At 34.6% G+C, this 12,819-nt stretch overlaps 1 protein-coding gene across 1 annotated transcript in view; it reads left to right on the top strand.

The window, feature by feature from the left end:
* The first annotated feature begins 11,946 nt into the window (after positions 1 to 11,946).
* LOC122536715 (suppressor of lurcher protein 1-like) overlaps positions 11,947 to 12,819 on the top strand; it is a 109,475-nt gene continuing 108,602 nt past the window's right edge. The window contains exon 1 of the mRNA XM_043669308.1: positions 11,947 to 11,965. The gene's annotated coding sequence lies outside the window, so the exon portion shown is untranslated. The remainder of the gene's footprint in view (positions 11,966 to 12,819) is intronic.

The following is a 12,819-nucleotide window of genomic DNA, read 5'->3' as shown; positions in this document are numbered from 1 at the left end:
ATTTACGCAGGTAATAAACGGCTGCGGAAAAACGAAGACAATTGCGAGCTGATTGCGGTAGAATTACCGCGAATTCTATGCCAGAAGAGTTCGTGTTTCAGAGGGGAAAATATTCGAGAACGTCGTATTCACGGTAACGATGCTAGCGGTAAATAAAAAGGAGAATTGGTACGAACACACCGCAACGATCGCGCCATGATATTCTCGATGCGTTACGCGTTGCATTCGTGGCATGGAATTTTTTAATAATTGTCAGAAACCGACAACCGATTCACATGATTCTAAATCAATTTCGCGTAAGAACAAAGCAGAGGAAAGTGACAATAGGCACCTTGAATTTTATTCGTGTCTATTGCAGTTGAAATAAAATATTTTGCGCTTGAATTATTTCCGGATCCATTTCTTTTCTTCGTACTGTTTCTCGGATTTTTTTCGATAATACGATAGTTCGTGCTTAGCTGTAAAAGTTTCTTAAAAATTTGCACGCGAAAATACGTATCGCGAAGGATTGTGCGTGTCGCCAAAAAATTTGACAGACGTAACACGCCGATTCCATCTTTAAACCTCAATCGTTACGGACGTTTTTTCTAAACAGCGAGATATATCGTCGAATATTGAAACGCGGCGAGCATTGCGTCCAATGGGGATACGCGCGCATTGTGTATACGTCATGCGAATCTGATAACGTTATATCTGACGCTTTATTTATGGAAAAAAGTTCTTCGTTACGTTTTTTTTCTACAAAATAATTCTCTATAAAAAATATTTACTTCTATAAAATAATTGCTACAAGTCACCAGAGCATTTGTATTTAACTATACGTATTTCATTTGTGAGTCGATAAGTCACATTGGCTAATCATCCAATATTATCAATTAAATAATTTTAACCCTGTTCTTTGAGATACAAGTTTACGAACAATATATTTTCAGTGTTAAATATTTCAATATTAATTTTATATTAAGTATTGCACACTTTGAAGTAGAAGAATTACATTAAATATTATTAAATATTAAATATTATAATATTATATTATTAAATATTAAATATTAAATATTATTAAATATTAAATATTATAATATTATATTATTAAATATTAAATATTATAATATTATATTGTTAAATATTAAATATTATAATTAAATTAAATATTATTTCAATGCATTTTCTAACTTTGCCATTTTATTTAACAATTTTTGTATACCATTCTCGCAACCGACATTGATGAAAATTACATTTCAAAGAATCTTCTATTACTTTATACTGTTGTAGATATTTCTCAGTATTTTGATCTTATTTTTTTATAATTACATCATCCTACAAGAAATTACATTACCTCTACAAAATATTTACGAGTCTTGATCTCAGATCCTGTGCAAATTTATACGATCGTTTTTTTTTTTTTCGATTATATTTTTCTAGTTTCCTGTGCGATAAAGCACACGCGATAATGTTACTCGCGACGTGAGAAAGCTGATGGTGGATCAAGTCGTGTTACCGATGAAATAAAAGAGGACGAAATCCCCGGATTGGTTCCTCGAGTGGTACTTTTCTTTCGATAAAGAAGTGACACGTAAGATATTATTTTCAGCAACGGCAGCAGATCTTTTCATGGCTGATTTATGCCAAACCTCGGGATTGACGTCCTCCTTCCACTTCGGAGGATCCGCTGCCTCCCTGTCGACCTTTTAACTTTCACACTCGGCTCGAATTAGAACGCAGTGCCGCCGAATCCGAAAGCTCTGTCCAATTTAGAAAATTATCGACTTTCGCTCAGCTGTAAGTCGGGTCGGTATTATCGATCTTGAAGTCAGAAACACACGGTTAGGTGTAATCGCGAATTGTACAATACTTACGATGTCTACAGGCTTGACTTTTCCGTGGTGGACACACATTTTCACGTTTCGATGTACTATAAAATGTCATAAAAACAAATTTGAGACTTTTTTAACTAACAGATACTTCGTTACATCTCGTTGAATTTTTCAGTTGATGAAAATTTCGGCTGTTATGTGACGCATACGGTGCATCGATCCGTTACAATTATACGATCGTAAGTGAAGCTGCACGCCCAACTGTCGCGTGTTTGTTCCTTGTGTGTATCAACTCTTGAATTGCACAGTTTTTCTTTCTTCATACATTTAGAAGTTAAATTTGCAACAATGTGCATTAGATTAAGAAAGTAGAAAATGAAAAATGTAGAAAACTAAAATAAAATAAAAAAAGAAAAATGCACGCAATGCAAATAGTACGCGAGCAACTTCTCTCTCAAATAATTCCATTTTATAAATTATTTTCACAAATATACGAATTTGCATATAAAAATCCTCTAATTGTCATCTGTATCGTAGCAATATATTTTCGAAGCATATTTTCTAAAAATGTTTCTTAAAACGAGGATGTTTAGCTAATTTTCAATAGAAAGTGGCTGTTCTTTATTTATTTTTCAATCAGCCGTAAAAACATATGCGACGAGCATTTCTAGAATCGGTTCGAAACACGAGCATGCCTCGCGAGCAATCAGGCTAAAGCATCTATATCGCCGAAACCAGGCTAAGACCCAGGCTATACCGATGAAACCAGTTGAAAATACTTTTTCGCGGCGGGCGAAACTTCGCAGATATTCCCAGGTCACTCGAGACCTTGAGTGGCTGTGCACTCTACTTTCACACCTTCGAGTCTCAGCCAAACTCGACCCAAACGCTTCTCTTTCGCATTTCGAATTCCTCGCGATTCCAGTTCTTCCTGCTCGATACAAACATCTCCACGGTAACTGTGAGCTAATTCGCCTAATATCGGTTTCGTTTCCACCGAACGATGGGAATTACATGCACCGAGTTTCGATCAGAATGTGTTTCTTCGATCGACAACACTGAAATTTAGAACTTATCTGACGATGAGTTCAGTTCACTCTAAATGTCAGATGTTCAGTTGCTGAACCAAAGAACCGTGTACTTGTTGAAAGTTTGATATCTATTAATAGATAGTGATATTTTTGCATAAAGTTTATTAATTCTTGTACTTTCGAGGCAAACGCAAGTTGTTCATCTTGTCTTGTTCATTTGCAATTTTGAGAAAAGCTCTAGAGATTTAAACCGCCAGCGTTAAAATACCAATATCCGATAGATTATGTATTATATACTGTGTATTTTTGTACTTTAAAATTCCCCATAAACGCATAAACATCCGCAGTCTACTTACGTCGGCCAGCTTAAGATAGCTTAACGTAACTCTATATTATAGAGCCCATAACGCAAAGCCGGTTATATTAAACGGATAGCGAGTGAATCGAAGGAGCAAATAGGTTTGTCGGGACTCGAGGATACTGTTAAGCTACAGTTTCCTAATTGGGCAACGTTTCAGTTTGAATTTCGATTTATTCGATCGCTGATTCAGGCCCTGATTCTTGTTTGCCCAGTCTGAAACTTTCGATCCGTTCATTTTAATCGTTTAGATCGTTATTTGCAGAATGAAATCGTTCAGATCAATGTGTGCGTAGAGTCAAAGCGGATTTGTCGTATGGAAAAAAACAGCTACTCTGCTGTTTAACGGAACGTCACTCGAGTTGACGATTTATTTTTTAATTGAAGGCCATATTGAATATTATGGAAAAGTGACGCTCATCAGAATTTTATTTCTGACAATAAGAAATATTTATTATGACAAATTGCTAATGAAATTTCTGAACTTCAAAATTGTACTGATTTACGTTTTAATGTTGCACGTTGGACATTTTCAGCAGAATATAAAATATTTCGTAACAAAATGTCTTTGATATTGTGGCATATATGGTCAGTATTTTTAATTTTGTTTCTGCAATTTAATATATTACTGGGACGAATTTATTGAAATTTCGCTCAGCGGATTACTCTTTGTACGATTATTACTGAAAATTCCGATTTAGCAACGGTTTTGTTTCATCAATTTACTGTTCGAAACGATTTTTTTTTTTTATATCGTTACGAAATGCTCTTTATTCGTCGATTTCAAGCGAAAGTGATGGTGAGAAGCGATAGAGAAAGTTTCAATTGTGGTAGTGAATTGACGTTTTCAAATAAAAAAAAAAACAAAAAAAATGAAATTCATGCTCTTCCTGGTGCGACGCTTGGGCTCGTAAGCCACGACATCATTTTTATTTAAATAAATTGATTTCGTCGGATATAACGATTTATGTTTTAACAATGATTCAATGTTAACAATTACAAAATCTGTAATCTCTGTCAGAAACATTTCACATCCGTTTGAAAATAAAAATTTATCAAAATTGGTTATCAAATTTATAAAAGTCAATGTCAAAAATTTCCTCGATATATTAGCTGAGTAAAATAAAATTAATGCATTATCTTTTAGATGGTTATTTCTATCTTCACATCATTCAAGGCTGTTTGTGTTTTTCTAATTTATTTAGTTTTGTCCTCAAACGATCAATAGTGTATCTTCAAGTTTCTGCTAATTCCGACAATATTTACTTGATCACAACTACAATAATTCGATAGATTCGTGTTGAACCTTATTATTGATCACGAAATATATACATTAACAATTATAGTATTTCACTTTCTCCTTCATTGTGTTGTACACATTGAGAATTAATACTTACGATATTAATACAATACTTAATAATTTAATGTTGTTATCACTTTATTCTTCCGAATTTTTGCACAAAAATTTGGAATATCATTGAATGAAAAAAAGTATCATTCAACAAAATGAAATATAGAACCCTTTCTTGAATATTCTTTCTTCAACTAGATAAAATGCTAAAGATCGTTCTCAAATCGTTATTTCCAGTTAAGAAGCAATTTCCAACTTTCATTTAATCTCGAGTTTTCTTTAATCGCTTATTCCTATCGTAAAGAAATATAACGATAAAATATCAGCAAATAAAAAAAAAAATCTGCTTGCTAGTGAAATTGAGCGTTTGTCACGTGCAAAATTAATTGACGACCAAACGAATCAATTTAACTAAAAACTGATTTTCACACTTTTTTCACGACGAATACAGCATCACCAGAAAATATTATTCCCCTTTCATTCTCGCGAACGCGTACAATAGTGTCTGCTACATCGTCGTAGCGATAACCTGAGAGTGGCGTTGTAATTTTTGTTGCTACATTATTCACCTCGGTTTGACAGGTTAAGTACCGCGGAGTCAACGGCGGAAAAATGTTTAAAGAGCCGTGCTTCGAGATACAGAGGGCTTGCGCCCTCCGCACTTCTGTTTGAGAATTTAGCTTACCTCGCATAATTGAGAAGAAGGATTTTCGAGTTTCTTATTCCGTTTACGTACGCTGTGCCGTGGGTTGGGGGATGGCTGTACGCCTCGGAAGAATCAAACGGATAGCTCGCGTAGCCCTGAGGAAACTAGAATTTCACGAGGAATCGGGCGGTTGTTTTCAGCTTGCTCGATCGCTCGTCCACAATGTATTTTTATCTTTTTCGCCGTGAAAAATCGATTCGTAGTTTCTTCGTGGCTCTCGCTCGTATTACGCAGCGTTATCTTAAATTCGCGTTCGCCGATATAGGTCGGGAAGAAATAATTCTCTGGCCGGGCTTCTGGGCTCGTTTATTCTTGAAATCAATTTCGCTTCGAAATCCGTTATCTTTGAGGGTGGGAATCGATGAACGCGAGTGTTTGCGAGTGTTTGTTACGAATACGTAATATTCGTTAGAATGAAATACTTGGCCATCATTAACCCCATGTCTTGCAAATTGAAAAGTTACATCCGTTTTGAAAATGGCTCGTATTTCGTCGAATAGAAAAATACTGAACGACATACTTGCAACAATCATCAGTCGCTAGGTGTTAAATTGAACCAAATAGCTGATATCTGATAAGTAAATAAAATTCTGATCATGGAAATTTCTCCGATTTAATTTAATTATCTTTTTCATTCCGTAGGAAATTAGAACTATAGTAGTTTAATAGTAAGTTGATATATAATTTATTTATATGTTTATTTGTTGGAAATATAAATATAGTAATTTATTTGTAGCAAGTTGGAAATATAAATATAGTAATTTATTTATAGCAAGTTAGAAATATAGTAAAATATATTAATTGTGATTACAATCACATGTTTGTACAGTTTATAATTTTTCACGCAACAAGAGGAGAGTAATCGTAATACAAAATGTCAGCAGATAAAAAAAGAGAATATAACAAAGTGGCTAAGTGTTGTATTCACTCTGTGTCGTTGAGAATGTCCGACGTTCACAAAAAGGTCGGCACTCATCCCTTTTAGCGCTCACATCGTTGCGTGCTTTTCTCTTTTCAAGATGATTACCCTGGTTGTCCAGGTCTTGTTAGTGCGAAGAAAATGCACGTCGCTAAGGATGAATGAATTAAGTCGAGATCAGATCTAATAAATTGACAGTGACTCAGAAAACTGGAATTTTCGAAAAATATCTGTCAGAGTCTGAAGCACGTGGAATATTCTCGAAGTGGATTATTCAAATTTATTATCTTTCCAATCCCGATTTTTTTCCGAAACTTCTGGATCTACACGTTCAATTTTCGTTATTCTTTTAAAGTTTATTCCTTTTTGATCGAAATTTCCTATTTTTTCTTAGTGCTGTCGTTTCTACAGTCGACTGAATTTTGGAAAAAATTCTATTTTACCTTTAGGTGACAGATTAGGTAGTTTATAAATGAAACTGCTCTTTTTTATTTTGAACGCTTCAGTTCTCGCGCCAGAACTGGCAATCTAGCTGTCAATGTTCTGGTCGAATAGATTTCGCCAGTTTGTAACACCTTTCTCTAAAAAGAAATTGAAAAAAAAAAAATAAAGCTGAAAGTTTCGTTAATATCATTCGAAAAAAATCTCTCTTGAGGCGAGCGAAATTACATAAAAAGTGTTTACAATTTCAGTATCGAAAGCAACATCATGTAAAATACAATGAATTATCAAGATTACCGAATAAATCGAATATAGTACATTAGAACTACGTCAAAAATTACTTCCTTCTATTTTTCAAAAACCACGGTGGCAATTCAAACGTTTCATTCTATATTTTTCCACTGATTTTTCATTTCTTTCTTTTTTTTTTTATAAGATATCCTTTTATCAGCTGTTCTGCGCTTTTTCAACTATACCGTTCCAACTAGCGCATAACAGTGTATCTATACATATATTTCAGACTCAGTGAGAGCAGAAATAAATCAAGTTTTATCGAAGCGTCGCATATATCACGACAAAAGTACATTTGGCAATGTAATTTGAATTATTAGCGGTTGCACGCGAATAAACGAGTATACGAATATTAAAACACATATGATCGTGGACTTTCTGGCTCGGTAATTAATGACAATGATAGCGCTGAATTATTATCCTGGCGTTGATAAAAGGAGACTCTGTTTTGTTTGCAACGTCAGTTTCTATACAAAATAAACATTCTGATAAGGAGAAGATTTACGTCGCATCTTAAATTGCGAGGTAATCTTCGCATAGAGAACATAATCTCAGTAAAGAACGATCTAACACTTATCACGTCTACGATCGGAGTTACTATAGTCCTACATTTTACGGAAAGCTTAGGACGAAATTTACGTATATGCGATTGGTATGTAGTAGTTTGCACGTTATTGCTACAGTGATCTTTGAAGAGAGTAATTTTAAAGAATAGCGAAGAGAAATAATTTTCCGAAAATCATAAGATCGTACATAATCATACGAATCATACATAAAAAATTTTTAGTATTATGTATTCTGAAAAGTTAAATTACATTCTAAACTACAATAATCAGTATTCTAAAATATAGTAACCAGTATTCTAAAATTCTTCTTAACATTATATACACTTATAAACATAAATTACACTCTAAAATATAATAACCAATATTCTAAAATATAATAACCAGTATTTCCAAATATAATAAAATACATATAATATACAGTGTTCTAAAATTTAGTAAACATATAGCATTCCAAAATTTTTTCTCGCATTCTGGAAACTTAAATTACATTCTAAAATACAGTAACCAATATTCTGAAACATAATAACCAGTATTCTGAAATATTTTAAAATATAGTAAAATACTGTGTCCTAAAATTTTTCCTATTATATATTCTTAAATTACACTCCAAAACACAGTAACCTCCAATATAATATACAATTTCATTATTATTTCGACGTATCTCACTGTCAGATTTCAAGTTCTTTCTGTTTCTAAATCCCTCGTCCGCTTTGCAAAAATCGCGCGTTGTCCAGAAAATCCATAAGCCTTCGAATACGTTCGCGTAGGATTCACGTCGTGCAAGGCCGGGTCGCGAAAAGAAAATTGCGGGACGAGCCACCTCGAGGTCAAGTCACCTCGTTATCGAGCTCTTAAAATTTTCAGGATGAGCGGAGGGAGTAAGCCCAAGAAGTACTAGCAGTCGTTAAAGCCGTACTGAAATTTTTAGACCTATCATCAGTCCTCGTCGGTTGATCTGCTTATCCGTGATATATCACTGAAATGCGGGCCAATGTCTCTCCGAAGATTGAACGTTGATCAACGATAACATATTTAAATTTGAGAGAAAAACTCACCGTGTCGCAACGTCATGGAATCTCTTTTTAGTACCGTTTTCCACGATAAAATGTATAAATATATTCGTTTCTGATAAACGATCATTACTTTATGAGATTTTTTTATCAAATTGAAAGATATTTTTCTTTTTTTTTTTTTTTTTTTGAAGTGTTATTTGCCATTAATAGTCACTAGTATTTATATCAAATTGTCATTAAGAACGTATGTAGCTAATCATTTAATCAACGAATATTTCGGTTGATGGTATTTCTCTGTTAAGTGGACTTTCGATTTTAGTTTAATTGGTATTGTTTAATTTCGACCGTTTTAGTCAATTAAAGTACGTTTAATTTATACTCTATTGGGAAATAGAAATTAGAGACATAGTGAAACAACGGAAGATTATATGTATCAGCGTTAAATAATTGTTAATTTAAAATTAGATGAAACGGCAATGATCCACCCAAGAATCAATGTAGAAAAATTTGTCGTGATAACTCTCTGGAAGTAATTTTCAACTAATTTCGTATAGATAAAGTACAAACAAACAATTGTTCACTGCAAATTTCATTTAATTCATTTATTTCTTATCGTCGTAATATAAGTTAGGACCGACGTTTGTCATTCAGATTCAAACGCGTTCCAACCGGGGTGGTTCTCTCGTTCTCTCGTTAAACGAGAGCTTACACGCCGCGCAACATTTTAATGGATTGTGTGACTACGAAGCGCGGTCCTTTAATAAATATTGTTCGTAGAACCGTGTCTACCCACCGTCAGACCTAAATAAACAACCTGGAAATTTAACACGTAATCCGTCGCGATGGAATTATTCCGTACGAGTCGAGTAACTTAGGAACGCCACAGACTGAATTCATACGACGATTAAATGAAATTAACGACACTCGCGAGCTATGATTAAACGACGATTCTGTTAAAAAACGTGAGCCATTAGGGTTTGATATTGTGAAACAACTCTTCTTTCGTTTCGAAGAAAGCCTGGCTTTTCCTTTTCCGGCTTATCATTTATGCAATTCGTACCTTTCTGAAAGCAATTAAAGGAGGAACAGAAGATCTAGAATTAAGAAGCATTTGCTTCTGCAAACTGTCCTTTCTGGTTTAATCGTTGATCCTCTTGGGAAGATCTGTTATATTTTAACACGTTGGTGCGTAATTTTGAAAAATTTAAATGCGACGAGAAATATATGTATACACAACGCACGAAAGTATGTAACGCAAAATATTCACAGCGAAGAAGCTCGTGATATTGATCACAGGATGAAACAACCTTTACTTTAGAAACGCGTGATTATTTCGTGAAAAAATTCTTTTCTAAAAGTTTCCCCAATTATTTTTTACTGATCGAGCATATTCTTCCATAAGGAAGAATGCTTAACGCATAAGCGAGAAATCTTCAAAAAAATCTACTTCCCTCGTTCAGAATTACATTTCATCGTTGCATTTCGCAAGCGTATCGTAACAACTGCAGGTTGTTTGCGGCGTAATAATAATTTGAAAAGTAACCTATCGACCCCAGCTCGGCAACAGACATTCGTTAAACAGAATTAACGGCGTATCGGTGAGTCGTTCCACTCGTAGAAATGATCCTTTTGGTACTTGTAATTGTCAGAGAGTGATCCAATAACCGTGAGGTTCTCGCGGCACTCTGTGGAATTAGAAAGCGTCAGGGTAGATAAGTATAACGGAGCGTTCCGCGTTAAAGGTCGGCCGATGCGACTAATGCAGTCTCTGGAGATAAGGAGAACGAAGATTTCTCTCTTGGCCCGATGCGCTTGTAGCTCGATGACAGTGTTTTGTGTTAACTTCGATATCAAAGATACGGCGTGTGCAGGAAGTTGAGCCAATATTCATGGAAGTTGAGCGATGTTAAACGTAGAAGAACACGCATCCAACGCTCGGCAACAGAGTTTAATTTTCTGTTTAATTCTCTTCGCGAAATTTTCTCGTATACAGGCGGTTAATTAAATTTATGATCACAAACAACGCTCCAACTTGGCAAACTTAGACCGTTGCTGTCGAGTTCAGAGCAATGTTTCGTCCCGGCCGGGTTTCAAGAAAAGAGACGAAAGTTTAACCCCTCGAATCTCGGATTTTTTAAATATATTCCTGAACGTACGGAATTTTGTTTGATACGCAGGGTATAATATTTGGTGAGTCGAATCATTAAGTAGATCGTCAGACCCGAGGTTTCCAATTTCGAGACGGACGAAAAATATTCTAAGCAAGGAAGTCACATCTCGGAACAAAAAGACAGCACGCTCTATTTTCTTATATTATACATCGTATAATAGAGAGACTGCGTAAATTATAACATCAGTATCTTTAGTAGATGTATCTTAGTACAGAGTGGTCACTGAAAGATTGAATAATATAAAAATAAAAATAACTTTTACAAACACATGCTTTTTTAATTTTTTATTATTTTATTTGAAAATATAATTAATGGGTTTTTTTCTGAATTTTTGTGAATTAAAATTCATTTCCTTTTATGAATTTTTCAAACTCTTTAGTTTAGTTTTTCAGTGGTCTTATTACCGAGACTCAATTTCCCAAAGAGACACAAAAACGAAAATGTAAATATTGTAAAGTAGAGAGATTATCACATCGTCAATATCCTTGGGCATGGATTATCCTGCCACGTGTACCATGTCCAACTGGCTTATTACTGAGACACGCAATTCCTCAGAAATACAAAAACCAAAATGTAAATACTGTTCGTAGCCTCGTGGCAGACAGGATCGAACAAGTCCGAATATTTATGCTCCTCAGTCGTACGGAAGCTATCGGAAGCGTAACGTTCGTGTGAAATACGGTCAGTTAAGTGCGCATTAACATTTGTAGAAATGGATCGCGGGAGAAAAATAAATCCAGCTGAAATACACGCGATATTAAAATTGAACGAGGAACGTTATTCTGTGACAAAACTAGCTTAACAACACAGCTAACAGAAGTCGTAAAGTGTTAATGAATTTATTAAAAGATCCCGATAGTTATGGGAAAAGAGAAAGTTGTGAACGACCAGCAGTGTCCAACAGTTCGGGATGAACGTGCTATAATACGTATAGCGTCAAATTCAAGCTCGACTGCGAGACAAATTGCAGAAAAATCTGGAATTACGACGAATGTCAGTAACGTTCGACGTTTTTCGAAGAACTGTGAACATCTAAAACGACGAGAATTGCAACAAAAACCTTGGCGTTTGCAAAGAGCCGTGTTTGTATAAGCCGTGCCGCTTGCAATTTGCAGAGAAACACGTTCATACGAATAAGAAGTAGCGAAGAGTCGTAGTTGCCGATGAAAAGAGATTCAATTTAGACGGACTTGATGATGGCCTCCACTGCTTTTATCGTGTTTTATGCAAAGAGCAACAACTTTTGAATCGTCGACCCATGGAAGGTGGCGGTACAATGATTTGGAGAAGTGTTGGCTACTGCGGTAAGTTGAAAATAAAATTTATTGCAAGGAAATTGAATAATAAAGTGTACATTGAAACGATTGACGAAATTAACATGTGTACGATGCGAATTGCCGGAAATGAGTATATTTTTCAAAGTGAAAACGCGTGATATACTTTGCAAACAAATTCGTGTCTTAGAATGACCAGTCCACTTAAACATTATAGAAAATTATTGGGGGAATTTGGCGCGGGTTGTATATCAGAATGGAAAACAATTCATAAATATTAATGAATTGAAAAAGTGTATTGTGGAGGAATGAGAAGAAGTCAAAAAGTCATTAAGCAACTATATAAATTTGGTCCTGGAAGAATGGTTGTTGTTATTATATTAAATGTAAAGAAGGTCGTACTAGGTATTGAACAATTACCAAACTCGTTACACTCGTTTCTATCCATTTAACCCGTTAAATATTTTCACATTTCTACTTTTTTTCCTTTTATAACAACACAAAATGTATTACGAAAAGTTTAATTTATATTACTTATACTTGTTGATGAAAACACTACGGAAAAAAATGTAAGAAAAATTTTATCATTACAATTATATCATTTGTTTAATAAGAAGAAATTTAATAATTCTCAGAATGTGCTGTCGTTTAGTCAAAAGATTTATACAGGGTGTTTCGTAACTTGTGGAACCCACTTCGAGAGCTGATTGTACGCCTAAAAATCATGAAAAAAAGTCATATAAATATATGTCCTATCTGTCTTCGTTTATGAGACATAATGAATTCTCTGTTTTAATTACTTTTACAAAAGATGCTCGAAATGACCAGCTTGCATTTGAAGACAAGCCTGCACGCGTCTTGTCATTCATCTGGTTACTCTCTCT

Source organism: Frieseomelitta varia, unplaced genomic scaffold (assembly GCF_011392965.1).
Source record: "Frieseomelitta varia isolate USP_RPSP 00005682 unplaced genomic scaffold, Fvar_1.2 scaffold_158, whole genome shotgun sequence".
Classification (NCBI taxonomy): Eukaryota; Metazoa; Arthropoda; class Insecta; order Hymenoptera; family Apidae; genus Frieseomelitta; species Frieseomelitta varia.
Note: the sequence above shows the minus strand (reverse complement) of the source record. Positions and strands in the feature narration are given on the sequence as shown.